The 16,715-nt window shown below is 41.9% G+C and overlaps 1 pseudogene; it reads left to right on the forward strand.

The window, feature by feature from the left end:
- The first annotated feature begins 3,919 nt into the window (after positions 1 to 3,919).
- LOC135188580 (uncharacterized) lies at positions 3,920 to 8,493 on the forward strand (annotated as a pseudogene).
- Positions 8,494 to 16,715: the final 8,222 nt, after the last annotated feature.

Genomic DNA, 16,715 nt, shown 5'->3' on the forward strand with positions numbered 1-16,715 from the left:
CCAAAACATTCTAGCTAGCTTCAAACCAGCACAACTGGACACGGTCCTCAAGGGTGGGCCTGACCAGTGTTGAGTACAGGGGAAGAACAACCTCCCTTGTCCTACTGGCCACACTGTTCCTGATGCATGCCAGGATGCCATTGGCTCTCTTGGACACCTGGGCTCACTGCTGAAGTTGCATCTGAGAATATCGGAGTGGCTGGAGAGCAGCCAGACAGAGAGGGATCTGGGGGTACTGATTGATACCTGCCTGAACATGAGCCAGCAGTGTGCCCAGGTGGCCAAGAGAGACAGTGGCATCCTGGCCTGCATCAGGAATGGTGTGGTCAGCAGGAGCAGGGAGGTCATTCTGCCCTTGTACTCTGCACTGGTTAGACCACACATCGAGTACTGCGTTCAGTTCTGGGCCCCCCAGTTTAGGAAGGACACTGAGATGCTCGAGCGTGTCCAGAGAAGGGCGACGAGGCTGGTGAGAGGCCTCGAGCACAGCCCTACGAGGAGAGGCTGAGGGAGCTGGGGTTGTTTAGCCTGGAGAAGAGGAGGCTCAGGGGTGATCTTATTGCTGTCTACAACTACCTGAGGGGTGGTTGTGGCCAGGGGGAGGTTGCTCTCTTCTCTCAGGTGGCCAGCTCCAGAACGAGAGGACACAGCCTCAGGCTGCGCCAGGGGAAATTTAGGCTGGAGGTGAGGAGAAAGTTCTTCACTGAGAGAGTCATTGGACACTGGAATGGGCTGCCCGGGGAGGTGGTGGAGTCGCCGTCCCTGGGGCAGTTCAAGGCAAGGTTGGATGCGGCACTTGGTGCCATGGTCTAGCCTTGGGCACTGTGGTGAAGGGTTGGACTTGATGATCTGTGAGGTCTCTTCCAACCTTGGTGATACTGTGATACTGTGATACTGTGATATAAACTGTTTGGGTTTTCTTTTTTTTTTTTTTTTTTTTTTTTGTTTTTGTTTGCTTGTTTATTTGTTTTGCCTTTGTTTTTGTTTTTCCAAAAGTATCCTGGGGAAAAAAATAGCAATATGGTAATTTAAAAACATTCTTTGGAGATGATAACACAAATAAGATAAGGAGAACCAGCAGACCTATAATGAAAAGTTGTTATTCCACAGCCTGTTCTGTTGCATTGGCAGAGATCAAACCTACTCAAGATTAAAACCAATATATGACTCTTAATCTGTGAGAAATACATGTGAAATGAACTGTGTGGTGTCTCCAGAGTCTTGATAGGAATTTTAGTGGCCCAGGCATTTACAATCAGACATGAGCTTCTAAGTGCTAAAGATACTTTCAGAATATTGTAAAATTGTACTGAATAACAGTTCAGTGAACAGCATATACAGGAAAACACTTTACTCAAAAAATATTGCCAGAATCTTATTAGCATCATTTGAAAATTCCTGCAGCCTATCCTGAAAAGAAAACGTGCACTATAACTGTTAGCCAAAACACTGAGGAGTTCTAATATATGCAGGATTGAGGAGCTGCTTTAGAGAAACTTTGCAGAAGATACCAAAAGATGAAGCTTTTATGATTTGGATGTGAATGTAATTAGTAAGCAGAATAAAATAAATGCAACTGCTTTTTTTTTTTTCCTGAGCTACATTTTAGCAATAACATCATTTAGAACTATGTGAATAGAAAGGACAGACATTTACAATTTTTAATTAGAAAGGTACCAATGTTGCATTGTTTATCAAGCAGCAACAAATGATGAGTACGAAGGCAATGATATACAGTCTGCACTGGCAAATATGGAAGCAAAATCTGAATGACTGTAATGGTTTGGGTGTTACCTGCCCCCCCACACTTAAGAAAATTACCCAGACTAGACTCAATGGCAATGGAAATTGAATGAATGAAGCTTTATATTTACAGCTTAGCACAATATACAAGCAGATATTTACAATCTATACAGCTATAGACAGATATATACAAGTTTAAAAAGTAATACAGAAACATAACAGCCCTCCCAGAAACCAGAGTCCCCAGGAGTGGCTCCAAACCACTCTTCAACCATATTCCCACCCCTCTACCTTATCACAGACTTTGCCTTACATTTAAGGTGAGTTTGGAGAATTAGCCAGGGGAATTAGGAAGCACATGGATTAGTTTGACAGCAAGAGGCTGTGTCCTCTCGTTCTGGCACTGGCCACCTGAGAGAAGAGAGCAACCTCTCCCTGGCCACAACCACCCCTCAGGTAGTTGTAGACAGCAATAAGGTCACCCCTGAGCCTCCTCTTCTCCAGGCCAAACAATCCCAGCTCCCTCAGCCTCTCCTCGTAGGGCTGTGCTCAAGGCCTCTCACCAGCCTCGTCGCCCTTCTCTGGACACGCTCGAGCATCTCAATGTCCCTCCTAAACTGGGGGGCCCAGAACTGAACACAGTACTCAAGGTGTGGTCTAACCAGTGCAGAGTATAGGGGCAGAATGACCTCCCTGCTCCCTGCTCCTGCTGACCACACCATTCCTGATGCAGGCCAGGATGCCACTGTCTCTCTTGGCCACCTGGGCACACTGCTGGCTCATGTTCAGGCAGGTATCAATCAGTACCCCCAGATCCCTCTCTGTTTGGCTGCTCTTCAGCCACTCCGACCCCAGCTTTCCTTTTCACTGCCTATAGTCTAATTCTTCTCACCAAAATATTCTAGCTAGGCTCAAACTAGCACAATAACAAATGCAAAGCTGGCAGGCCATAACCAAACAGAACCCAACAAACCAAATCAAACAGTAAAATAGTTTGGTTTTATGAATAGTGAGTATCTGATTAACAATAATGATAACGAATGGGAAGAATGCAGTAGCAAGTCAGAATTTAAAGAGGTTCAGCAGAGAATAGATATCACAATTCATTGTAAAGGCTCACAAAATTGTCATTCCACCTTTCTATTTAGAAAAGATCCACTTCCTCTAACTCACCCCCAGCAATCCTTACTTTATTCTGTGGAAGAGGTAGTCTTATGTGCAAAAGATCCAGAAAAGTGTATTTCAATAATTTTATTTGAGACTAAAACATTTAAGAAGGATATTCCGATTTATGAACAGGACAATACATCATCAGGATCTGCTTTGCCTTCATGGAATCATCAGGATCTGCTTTGCCTTCATGGTATCATCATGGAAATAATAGGTGTTTTGCCCAAGTTGTAAGGAAGAGAACATCTTCATGGGTAAGTTCACCTTAGCCTTAACAAAAGGATTTAAGAAACTAAAGACCTGTGAGCCTGACCTCAGTGCCAGGCAAGGTCATGGAACAGGTAATCTTGAGTGCCATCACAAAGGACCTACAGGATAGCCAAGGGATCAGGCCCAGCCATGGGTTTAGGAAGGGCAGGTCCTGCCTGACCAACCTGATCTCCTTTTATGATCAGGTTACCTGCCCGGTGAATGTGGGGCAGGCTGTGGATGTAGTCTACTTGGACTTCAGCAAAGCCTTTGACACCGTCTGCCACAAGAAGCTCCTGGTCAAGCTGGCAGCTCATGGTTTGGACAGATTCACTCTGTGCTGGATCAAGAACTGGCTGTATGGCAGAGCTCAGAGAGTGGTGGTGAATGGTGCCACATCCAGTTGGCAGCTGGCACTAGTGGTGTTCCCCAAGGATCAGTACCGGGCCCAGTCCTGTTCAATATCTTTATCGATGATCTGGACGAGGGCATTGAGTCCAGCATCAGTATGTTTGCAGATGACACCAAGCTAGGAGCAGGTGTTGATCTGTTGGAGGGTAGGAGAGTCCTGCAGAGGGACCTGGCCAGGCTGGATGGGTGGGCAGAGGCCAATGGGATGAGATTGAACAAAGCCAAGTGCAGGGTTCTGCACTTTGGCCACAACAACCCCAAGCAGCGCTATAGGCTGGGGACTCAATGGCTGGAGAGCAGCCAGGAGGAAAGGGACCTGGGGGTACTGATAGATAGTAAGCTGAAGATGAACCAGCAGTGTGCCCAGGTGTCCAAGAGAGCCAATGGCATCCTGGCCTGCATCAGGACCAGTGTGGCCAGTAGGACAAGGGAGGTTATCCTGCCCCTGTACTCAGCACTGGTCAGGCCACACCTTGAGTCTTGTGTCCAGTCTTGGCCCCTCAATTCAAGAGAGATGTTGAGGTGCTGGAACATGTCCAGAGAAGGGCAACAAAGCTGGTGAGGGGCCTGGAGCACAAATCCTATGAGGAGAGGCTGAGGGAGCTGGGCCTGTTTAGCCTGGAGAAGAGGAGGCTCAGGGGTGATCTTATTACTGTCTACAACTACCTGAAGGGGCATTGTAGCCAGGTGGGGGTTGGCCTCTTCTCCCAGGCAACCAGCAATAGAACAAGGGGACACAGTCTCAAGTTGTGCCAGGGTAGGTATAGGCTGGATGTTAGGAAGAAGTTCTTCACAGAGAGAGTGATTTCCCATTGGAATGGGCTGCCCAGGGAGGTGGTGGAGGCACCGTCCCTAGGGGTCTTCAAGAAAAGACTGGAGGAGACACTTAGTGCCATGGTCTAGTTGATTGGTTAGGGCTGGGTGATAGGTTGGACTGGATGATCTTGGAGATCTCTTCCAAGCTGGTTGATTCTATGATTCTATGATTCTAAAGAAACACTAACTCTGAAATGGTAAACTTGCTTTTTGGAAACTTCATAGATACATAAGCGTCTTTGTCTGCAGTTATTTACCCACATATGCAGACATATGTTCTGGGAAATACCATGGCAATTCAAGATAATGTAGGCAGTCACTTAATCTCTTATGACTGTCAGAAAGAAATGATGACAGCAACCTTATGCATAAGAAATCAGATCAGGATTTAAGTACTTCCCACATGACTGTTGGCACCTACAGCTTCCTTATTTGAAAAAAAAAAAGAACCTTGAAACACTGGTAAAAGCAGCAATAAGAATAAAGGAGGTGAAAATCATCCGAACAGTAAGAGATGAGTTAATTTCTTGTAACAGAAATTAATAGAAGGTAAACTCTAGCTGCAGGTAGTCTCAATCATGACATCTCATTATGGCATACTCTGACTGAGAACCCTCTTTGCTCTTTCAACGGCAGCTGGATCAGCATGCAGCCCCAAAATATATGAATCATTAGACCATTAAGAAAGTACTGCAGTGTGTGGAGGTATGACACTAAGCTGCAGATGCCTTTTGAGTTTTGGTTGCTTTTTCTCCCTTTTTTTCTTCAGGCTGTTTTAATTTTTTCATAGCTTATGTTTTGCATATTTTGTGCATTCCTATTCCAACAAACAATATTTGGTGTTATCCTTGGTTAGAGTCAGATTTCCCTTTACTGTCTCTCTTTCCATCCACCGGAGTCTTGAGTTTTTGGCAGTGTAGAAACTCACCTCTAAAGCTGTTTCTCCCTTCTTTCTTATTGTTATTATCATCTACTGTTATGAAACCCTCCTGCAATGTGGGATGTGAAGGATGAGGGTAGCTCAAAGCAATGTCAGGATCAGACTACGTGCATCTGATCATCCTGACTGATTGTCCTGAACACCAAGCTAAGAAGTTTTCCTTCTGGAAAGGAAAATCCCTTTCCTCGAATGGACAGATATTCTTTGGAGATGGGCAGCTGCACCAGATACTAAGTCAAGCATTCCCTATTTATTCTAATATAGGAAAAGCATAACACCATTGCACAGAGGTAGCCATTTAGGTTATATTTGCTTTTAGATGGATGGGAAGGTTTCAGACATGCTTGAATTTTTCTGAAGTATGCACTACCTGCTGAGGTGTGTATGTTGAGAGAATTATATCTTCAAAATCAAAATTACATTTTAAATAAAATCTGTTCATCAGCTACTGATTATAAGGAGGGGAGACAGTATTTGCATTGCAGATGGGAAAGGCTAGCCAACTACCTCTATTATATTTTGTGGTATTAGTACTTATTGACACCCAGAAGGAGAACTAACTTGATTGTAAAAACAATCTTGTAAGAGTAAAACTAGGTACAGTGCAGAAAAAAAAAAATCCAAAATGCCTGAGGCATTGCTTTTGTAGTGTCTTTAAAGATGAACAGAACTGTGACTCCCACTCTATGCACCTATTTGATGTTGAGAAACTTTGAGAAAGAAAGAGAGGTGCATGGTGACAGAAGAAATATAGAAGTCACTTGTTAACATCAGTGATCCACTCAACAACCTTTTTTTTTCATCTTTTTTTTTTTTTGTTACATTTGTTAGGTGTTGGGGTGTTTGGGTTTTTTTTGTTGTTGCTCACCATGCTTTGAACAGGACTGCACAGAAAGCACATCAGAGCAACATACCTCTCTTCTGTATCTTTTCCACAATACATATGTGGCTATGCTGAGTCACTCTAGAATGTTTAATTCAGTCTTGCTTAAATCAGACAGGAAAAAAGGGACCTGGGGGTACTCGTAGACAGTAGTTGAACATGGGCCAGCAGTGTGCCAGGTGGCCAGGAGAGCCAATGGCATCCCGGCCTGGATCAGGAACAGTGTGGCCAGTAGGACAAGGAAGGTTATTCTTTCCCTGTACTCAACACACCTTGAGTCCTGAGTCCAGTTCTGGGCTCCTCAACTCAAGAGAGATGTTGAGATATTGGAACACATCCAGAGAAGGGTGACGAAGCTGGTGAGAGGCTTGGAACACAGCCCTGTGAGGAGAGGCTGAGGGAGCTGGGGTTGTTTAGCCTGGAGAAGAGGAGGCTCAGGGGGGACCTCACTGCTGTCTACAACTACCTGAAGGAAGGCTGTAGTCAGGTGGGGGTTGGTCTCTTCTGCCAGGCAACCAGCAACAGAACAATGGGACACAGTCTCAAGTTGTGGCAGGGGAGGTCTAAGCTGGATGTTAGGAGGAAGTTCTTCCTAGAGAGAGTGATTGGCATTGGAATGGGATGCCCAAGGAGGTGGTGGAGTCGCCATCCCTCGAGGTGTTGAAGAAAAACCTGGCTGTAGCACTTAGTGCCATGGTCTAGTTGATTGGCTAGGGCTGAGTGCTAGGTTGGAGTGGATGATCTTGGAGGTCTCTTCCAACCTGATTGATTCTATGATTCTATGAATGCCAGAGCAAATGACAGTGTGACACTCTTACTGGAAAGTCAAAGAAGAATTGAAGGGCTGCATTGGAGCTTTTTGGGTTTTAGTTTGTTTGGGGAGGGGTGACCAGGGTGAGGGGAAGAGATGTTGCTAATACTGTCAACTGACTATTCACATACTTATAGATGAGTATATATTCCTTATCTTAAACCATGGATTCCAATCATATTGCCACTAAAATTAAAGGGACTTGTTGTGTAATCAACATCTTTCAATGTCAGACATCTTTATCTGCCTGATCTGTAGAACTGTATAAAGATTCCTCCAATTAAGAAGTATATACCAAATTTAAGGGCTCTGAGAGTCGATATGAGACTGTTCCAGAGAGATGGATTTTTAGAAACTGCTGAGTGCCCACCCTCAGAAAATCTGTTTTTTCAGGGTATTCTTAGGGCTTTGATTGACAAGAAGGCTAAGACTGGGATGACTGAAAAGGTCACCGTGTCCCCCATCCCTGCTGTTCAAGAGTTAGATACTGAACCATGGCAGCAGCACAATGTCAACTCAGCCTCTTCAGCCATCTAGCAAGCCAGTTGTGCAAGGGAACAGGGCAAGCAGGGGAAATGACAACTAGTTCCAGTCTGCATCACCTCCCTCCATGCACTGAAGAATGCCCTGAGGAGATAAATTTTCAAGGGCAAACACTCAACAAATTCTGAATTCCTTTAGGGAATTTTATTTGAGCAATGAAATTTGTGGATGCTAACCAAAAGTCATAGATGATACAAACCCAGATAGGGAGTCTAAAAATCCTTTCTGAAATCCTTACGTTAGACTGTAGAGTTTGCACTTGCACTGTTGGAACACAGTTAACCTTACTGTACTACCATTTACACAAAGGAAGTCTTTTTCAGGACCTTCCTTTGCAGCTTCCTTTTTTAAAATGCTTTAAATGCTCTTGAGCTTTGGAAGTAATTCTTTGTTAACATAATGAATGCGTTTTTGTGGCAGCCTTCATCGCATTGTTTTCTACCATTTTCTCTATTTTTTTTCTTCAGTCTATCTATTAAAGTAATGTAAGTTTAGTGAGCAGCTGTCGTGGAACGCAGTTTAGGGGAAATTTATGGGGAAAACTGTCTTGTAAAGATCAAGTGATTTGTTGCTAAAATACAGAGATCCCCTTCCCCAAAACTAAACTACCCACGTAAAGTCTTTTGATCCGAGGTCGCAGATAACATTGCAGAAAATGGCAAATAAAGAGAGTCTGTGTTTTAAAAAGTTCTTTGAGTCCTGAGAAGTTACTCAGTCTTTAGGTAAAAGTTTGTTGGTTACTCACTGTTCAAAGCAGTTTCAGCAGAGTTTCAAAGTGTTTATGAAGTTCAGGGCGTTGTCCGATCCTCTCCGCAGGATCGGGCCCAGGCAAGCCCTGGCTTCAGAGGATCGGGCGTCCGCTGGTCTCGTGGCAAGCAGGTTCAGCTGGAGCAGCAGGAGCAAGAGCAAGTGAGCAAAGCAAGCTGAAGCTGAAGCAGGCTCCCGATCAAGGCAGACACACCATTTTTATAATGTTTAAGAGAGGTGTGTTCAGCTAGCTCAGGCAATTTTACATTATTTTTACAGATTGGTACAAAGTTATAATCAGTTTGTACAACTGGACAATTCTTACCATAAACAACCTGTAAGACCACCCATAGATCGGCCCATTGACAGGTGGTGAGCGAACATGAGAACCAAGGCCTTTAGTTCAAAACATTAGCCAATGTTTACCTTTTATCCTTCCTTAGGGAGGAATCTTCTCATGGGCTAGAAATATTGTTTTGGTTTCACGACTGCTTTTGGCCTTCAATGTGAGACACTGTAACATGCACAGTTGTCTTGGGTTCAAATGCAGGTTCCCAGAGACTCTAATAAATTTAATAGACCCAATGACAATTTATAGAATTTATAGAGTGCCCTCCCCTCTTCCCCCTCCTTTCCCAAAGATAGGGAGAGAGAGAGAGAGATAAGCACACCCAAATAAATCAGTCTCACTCGATTTGGAAGTTAAAAAGGAAAAGTTTAACAATAACTTAGAAAAGGTATTGGAGGTAGGGGAGTTTACAAAGGATAAGGAAGGGAAAACAGCAAAATACAAAAAAGGGGTGGATACAACCCGAGCAATGTGATGGTGTCTCTGCCTCGTGGCTGCCACATGGTGTGCTGGTATGCAGTGTGAGTGTGTGTCAAGAGGGAGCGAAGGAAAAAGAGAGAAGAGGAGCAGGAAGCTCCTCTGTTTTATAGGACAGGAAGTGGAGGGGAGTGGGCTAACCATCACCTGGAGTGTGGCCCACCCCTGGGGAGGGGCCAAGACCCCTAGGGTCAGGTTCAGGGTTACGCCCCCCCCGGAGTGTTAACCCTATACAACAGCAAAGGCCCTACAAAGAGCTTTGCAACCCTCCATGACAGCAGCACAGGCAGAATAAAGTGAAACTTTTAATTTCTTGACTTTCTTCAAAGAGCACAGAAAACTGAAGTGCCTACTCCTGTCCTATAACACCTGAAGAACTAAAAACACTAAAGAGAAAGAACATACCTAGTAATACAGTGCAGGAGCATGTGTCCTGGTAGGGCATAAATCCTGCCAGGCTGGTTTAACTCTTGCTCTTCTCCTTCTGTTGAGGGGTCCAGGAGTGAGTCAGATGAACAAACAATAAGGGTTTGGGCCCAGCAAAGCCTTGACGGCTTTGGGGCTTAGCACCACATGTCAAGTGTCTTGCGCTGCCCTCACCATGCCTGTGTGGCCAAAGGAGGCACAAAGCTTTGAATTCATTGGCTAGAACAATGGTGCTAGTGCCTGTTGGTCAGTTTGATTTCCAAACAAGTATTTAAGGGGGGATGATTTAGAAAACCAGCCTTTCTGCATGAGCCTTTCTGCATTCAGCCTGTCTGCACAGAGCCTTCCTGCCTCTTGTCATTTGTGGCTCGTTAAAGGCAGCCACGTGTATGCAGCTAGCATCTGCCACCTTAGCAGTATTTCTCTCCTCTGCCTGAAATAGTTTGCATTTCACCCCGGGATCATTATTGTGAGTTTGAAAGCATCTTTGATACAGGAAACTTACTGAAGGACAAAAAGCGTTGTGAGTACATCTGCTGGAGTGAATGCCAAGACTCCATAAGTATAGCTAGAATTTTTCCTGTTTTGTGGTACTATTTTCCAATTCTGATTGTTTAAACAGTTTAATTCTGTGAAATTACTTCCTGTCGACCAAAAATCCAAAGAATCTCAGAGAATTTTCCTGATTTTCTAAATATTAATAATAAAAAATAATATTCCTACAGAAATTAATATTACTAATTCCTAACAATTATTACTTTCCAATATAACTCCTCAATGCCTATATAATTCTGCTAGCTTGAAGCTAGGTAGAATGTTTTGGTGAGAAGAAATAGATTACAGGTTACGAAAGGGAAACAGTGGTGGTTTCTACTGTACTCATAGGCTTGCTGAGATGTATAAGAACAAGAACACAAACATAGATAAAGGAGTTGCTCTTTGTCCAGGCTCTGGGCTGTATTTCTCTCTAACCTCACCCTCCATCTCTCTGATTAATCCACTTGCTTCCTAACCACTCTGGCCAACTCTCCATTCTTCCTTGGGGCACAAGGCAACATCTGGGGTAAGGTTGAGAGGGGTGGGAGAAGGTGGAATGGTGGTTGGGAGCCCCTCCTGGGGACTCAGGTTTCTGGGAGGGGAGCTGTGTTTCTGTATCACCTTTTACCTTGTACATTTCTGTATATAACTGCATATACTGTAAATATCTGCTTGTAAATTCTGCTAAGCTGCAAAGAATATGCTTCATTCAATTTCCAGAGCTGGTTGAGTCTAGTCTGGGTGACTTCCAAAGTGTGTGGAGGGGTGGGTAACACTCAAACCACTACAGTTGTTCAAAAAGTAGACTTTTGTACATTTTCACATGCAGGGCCATATATCCATTGACTATAATCATATCTGTGTGTTGAAGGAACTCCAAGAACATTTTAGAAAATTAAAGAAATTGTAAGACCAATAGCAAAGAGGTGCACCACCCTAGATGAGGCACTAGAAGACACTCTATCTCATCAAAATGAAATGCCAAAGCTTCCTGGATGGGAAAACTTGAAGGCAACTCTGCCTTAAAAATGTTTCTCACTTCCTAACCTAACACATCAAATGATGGAACTATGCCTATGCTTTCTCCAAATATTTCTCTTTTACATTTATTCCCCTGTAAAGTCAATCCTGGCCCTATATTATAGAAGATATGAGATGGAATAATTTTTGAGAGATCTTTTGTTTTCTGATTTGTCCAGTTGTGCTAGTTTGAAGCAGGGTAGAATGTTTTGGTGAGAAGAACTAGATCACAGGCTGTGAAAGGAAAACAATGGTGATGTCTGCTTCCCTCAGAAGTCTCGCTAAGGAGTTTGGGAAGAAGAAATGAAAATATTAGGTAACACTCTCACCATTTTCACTCACTGCCTTGGGCTGCTGACTGAACTGCATCTCCCAAACCTCACCTTCCATTTGGCCTAACCCACTTTGCTTCTTAACCTCTTGGCAGAACCTCTATTCTTCTTTAGGACTGGAGTAAGGTTGAGAGGGGCAGGGGGAAGGTACAGGGGTGGTTGAGAGCCCCTCCTGGGAACTCAGGTTTCTAGGAGGGGAGCTGTGTTTCTGTAGTACCTTTTACCTTGTATATTTCTGTCTATAACTGTATATACTGTAAATATCTGCTTGTATATTGTGCTAGCTGTAAATGAATAGCTTCATTTATATTCCCAGAGCCTGCTGAGTCTAGTCTGGGTGTTTCTAAAGTGGGGGGAGGGGGGGGGGGGGGGGGGGAGGGAAAACCCAAACCAGCACACCAGTCATGTAAAGAGATACAGATAACCAGAGACAGATGGATGCACTGGTGCACCAGCGGCTCAAGCATCTCAGGATCACAGGCCTTTAGGCAGAACTGTGGGTAGCAAGAGTCCAGCTAGAGAAGGATAAAGACTCTTAGGGAAAGTAGGGCTGCCTGTACTTCCAAATGAGTTTAATCCAGAATAAGCTTGCTGTTTTGTGACAGAAGTGTTTTGATATAGAGAAATATCTTTCCAAGCATTTAGCAGATAGGTCTGAGCTTTTTCATAAAGCTAATTCAGCAAAGATTGTATTTTGGGTTTTTGGATACATAGGGTTTAAACATGTATTATTCCCTTTTAAATTACACTTTATAGAGTATTATACCCTGGGAGAAATTATTCATAAATGGCACTAATGAGTGTCAAGCTGCATTGCAAGGCATTTTGAAAATTGTCCTATTAATTAATGGAGTAATTAAGCTTTTGTCAGTGACATATCATATTTCTGACAGGAATAAATGGCCTATGTGAGTCTATGCTAGGCAGCTATCCAGGCAGCCACAGTGTTTAATGGATGACAGCAATTTAGTCCAGGTTTATGGTGATGGGACCACCTGCGTAGAGGGGCCTGGCAACCTGCATACACAAACAGCACTTTGCACTTTTCCTCAGTAAAATAGTCTTGTTTCTAGATTGATGTAGCCCTCCCTAGGATGACACATTAGCTTTTTTGCCATTAAACCATAAGTACTGTTTCTCCCAGCTTTTGTGACAAAAATGTCAATTAACTTCCAACTTTCATTTCCATTTAATTTTGTATTCTTGTTCTATTTGCATATTAATGTGAACATGGTGCAGAACTGTTAGATTAAAATACCTTGCTAAAGCTAATAGCATGTAATGCATACTTATTGAGTGCAGTAATCATGGAAAAAAAAAAAAAAGTTAAAACTTTTAGAAAATACAATTTCAAGATGACATCTCCTTCATAAATAAATAAATAAATAAATTTAAACCCCAGAAATTGTTCAGATGCCTCTCCTATAATCCTGCTCTCAAAAATCCTGAGTGGGTGACATGTACAAAGAGAAACACTGCAAATTTGAAAATGAAGGGGAGAAACTTCTAAATGTAGATCAACACAACATATTCTTTTATTCCTTTAACAGCAGATCTCTATTAATTCTAATATGAATAACTTAAAAACTATCTTTTTTTAACAAGGGTTTAGAATTTAATCCACAGGGAAAAAGGGCATGGAAGGAGAGAACTGCATTGGTGGACTGATTTTACTTCTATCTGGTTACACCGTACATATGCTTAGATTTATTAGCTGCACATCTTAAGACACATCTGAGTACTGTGAAATGTAGATGAGCAGAATTATTGAGCCAGCACCAACATAAAATATTGACTGTCTTGCTTGGCATAAAAAAGCAGCAAGCTAGCTTTAGCACAACGATCAGTGCAGTTAAACACTGATTTGTGGCTGACCACTCCATCAGCACAGTTCTTGCAAATGAAGCACTCAAAATGGAAAGGCAAGGAAGGTTCTTTTGCTGATCAAATTTCCCATTCTTCCATTTTTAGATGAGGAAAAGTTTGAGGTTTATCAGTTTCATGACACTCAGCAAAATTTAGACACTCAGGACTGCTCCACATAGTTGACAAGATCAAAACATAAAAATGTCTTAAAGTCTGAAATATTAGGCCAAATCTACTGACATATCTAACCAAAACAGGCTCATCCCAATTATTAAATTGTACAAGACTGAATACAGTAACTAAATATGTGAAATATGTGAAATAACTACTTCTCGATTCTATCCAAAATACATGATTCTGGACTGAACTTGCATTTGTCTGCTACAGAAACAGAAGAGATGGAAACTGATGCAAGAGATGAAATAAATATAACATATGGACAGGAAGCTTGACCCTCTCATGATCAAGAAGACAGCTGAATAGCAGCTTCCTGGATAATTCTGCTGTCCTGAAAGGCCTTGGATTTAGACTGCTTAGGTTTCAGTTGTCAAAGGTTTTAGAATATTCTTTCAAGCATTTCCAGCATCACTTTGGGAGGTTTGGTAAGTGTCCAATACATTTAAATTAAAACAGTGATTCATTACAATACCTAAGACACAGAGTTACTTTGTCATAAATTATAGGTAATCTGCACTTTTACATTAGCTCAATTACCAGTAATAGAGTTTTAATGCAGTACTTACATGATGTTAGAGGAGAAATCTTTGGTACTGCTGGATTTATCTCAAGGAGGAAATGAAAACTAAATTGGAAAGGATGGTACAGAAGAAATGCTGATAGGGTGCCAGGGGATGGAAGTGAGGACAGAAAGCTATGTCAGTCACATGAATGGAGAAAGAAATGATAAAGATAAGAAATAAGGAGATTAAAACACACCATGTAAAGGAAAAATATAGTGCACTAGGGACCCTTGAAAAGGAGAAACATAGTAAAATCTAGCAGGACAGAAAAGGTATTAAAAATGGGGGAAGAGAAAGAGAATGAGAAGAATGATAAGGTCAGTTAAATGAAATTGTCCTGCTTCTAGATAAACTTTGAATAACATTAGCAATTTAATAGAAAACACAAAAAAAATTATGCTGATGGTGGACTTTTTCTTGCAAAAGTCAGATTTTTCTCAAGGAGAATGGAGAAATCTGTGTCAGATGAATCTCAGTCAGTTCTCTCACTGCTTTAGTTCAAATATGGATGCTTTCAGTTAAATTGCTGAACTCAAGTATAGGTGATTTCCAAAACTTTTTGATCTTTTTAAGCTAAAATTTAATGGGATCAACTTTTTTTTTTTGCAAAATCAGACTGTTTCTACTTTAATGAAACATCTAACAAAAAAATAAAACATGTTATTTTTGTCACTCAGGCTGGGAATATTTTCCTTTTCTGTAGACATCATACCTTAGTTTCATAAACTGGTCTTTTGAAAGAAAGATGGGAATGATAACAATAGAATCTGGACACTCACAAAGATGGAGACCTAATTGTATATAGTAGTTTTGGACTACTACATGGAATGCATCAATTAATCATGTTTGTGCTAGTTTGAGCCTAGCTGGGATATTCTGGAGAGAGGAATTAGATTAGAGGCTGTGAAAAGGAAACAATAGGGATGTCTACTGCACTCATAGGCTTGCTGAGATGCATAAGAACAACATAGATAGAAGAGCCACTCTGAGTCTCTGGGCTTTGGGCTGAACTTCTCTCTCTAACCTAAACTTCCATCTGTGTAACTAATCCATCTGCTTCCTAACCCCCCTGGCTGACCCTCCAAACTTACTTTGAACCATAAGGCAAAGTCTGGGGTAAGGTAGAGGAGTGGGAGAAGGTAGAAGGGTGGTTGGGAGCCCCTCCTGGGGACTTTGGTTTCTGGAAGGGCTGTTGTGTTTCTGTATTACCTTTTTAACTTGTCTATTTCTGTCTATAGCTGTATAGATTGTACATATCTGCTTGTATATTGTGCTAAGCTGTAAATATAAAGCTTCATTCATTCAATTCCCAGCAGCTGAGTCTAGTATGGGTGATCTTCCAAAGTGTGTGAGGGGGTGGGTAACACCCAAACCATCACAATGTTAAAGAGAATAAAGGTGTGTAGCCAAAATTAAAGCCTGTCTCTAAAATTTCCACGCTTTATTATCTTCCCTGTTGAAATACAACAGGATAAAAATGTACTTGAATAAACCTCACAAGAAAGGGGGAAAAACTAAACCAGAAACCAGCAAAACCATTCAACTATCAAACAAGTAGACAAAAAAAAAAAATAAAGTTCCAGAATCACAAAGACAGGTCTGCTGTAGGAAAATGAACCAAAACCAAAAGAAAATGAAACAAAAACACATAAAATACAATGATCTGGACAGTTTAGAGACAATATTGGTTCTGTATCATACTTTATCACAAGGGAAATTTAGAACAACATACTAAAGGCTCATTAAACAACTTTTGATGAGGTTATTCATCTGGAATATGAGAGATGAAGATTGAAATCTCTCATCTGTCTCAGACATCCCAAGGACATGAATCAGGCATGATACTATCACCCTCAGTAACAGAGCTGATCATAAGGTTATTCATAGACCAGGGATCCTGTACCTGCTCTGTGCTTGACCCCAGATTTCTGACTCTGAGTTTAGTTCAGAAAAAGTCTGGCTTTTTGAGTAAAAGTTCTGTCAAAGATATTATACTCCCACCATCAGTAAGTTCCACAGTCACAGAAAATAGCTGTCCTGTACCAAGACCATGACAAGTGTCAGCTTTTTTCTTTAAGTAAAGCTCCTTTATTGTTCCTCTAAATTGCCTATACTTCACTGTCTGTCCCCTCCAGACCTCGTTGCTGCTTTAGTATCTTAAATTATCCCCAAAATCTCTTTTAAGTCATCCCCTCAAGTAACAAATGACCACAGCATTTAGAGCATTTAGAGCTCTTTGGTGTCAAATAGCCTACGCTTCATAAAATGCTTTTTAGAGTAGCAGTTGTAGAAACAGTTATAATTTCTCCCTTGTTGTTTTATTTTTATTGTTGTTTTTTCTTTTAAATATATATTAGAAGAAAAAAAAAGAAAAACAACCAACCAAAATTGTGGGAATGCAATATCAGAAGGAATAACAACAAGGAGATTGAGCATTCCAACCTTGGTTCCCACAGCTGCAGGATACCTTATCGGGGGAAGGAGAGATAAGTGGGCATCTGGTTAATGAGAAAAACAAGGCATGATGTATGTAAAAGACTGGGTTGTGCTTGCTTAGGTTATGCTAATGTGTAGGTGTGTGCTCTGTGCTCAAGACTATATAAATGGAGCTGGAACAAACAATAAAGATCTCTGGTGGGATTCACGCTGAATCGT

Source organism: Pogoniulus pusillus, chromosome 3, assembly GCF_015220805.1.
Source record: "Pogoniulus pusillus isolate bPogPus1 chromosome 3, bPogPus1.pri, whole genome shotgun sequence".
Taxonomy (NCBI): domain Eukaryota; kingdom Metazoa; phylum Chordata; class Aves; order Piciformes; family Lybiidae; genus Pogoniulus; species Pogoniulus pusillus.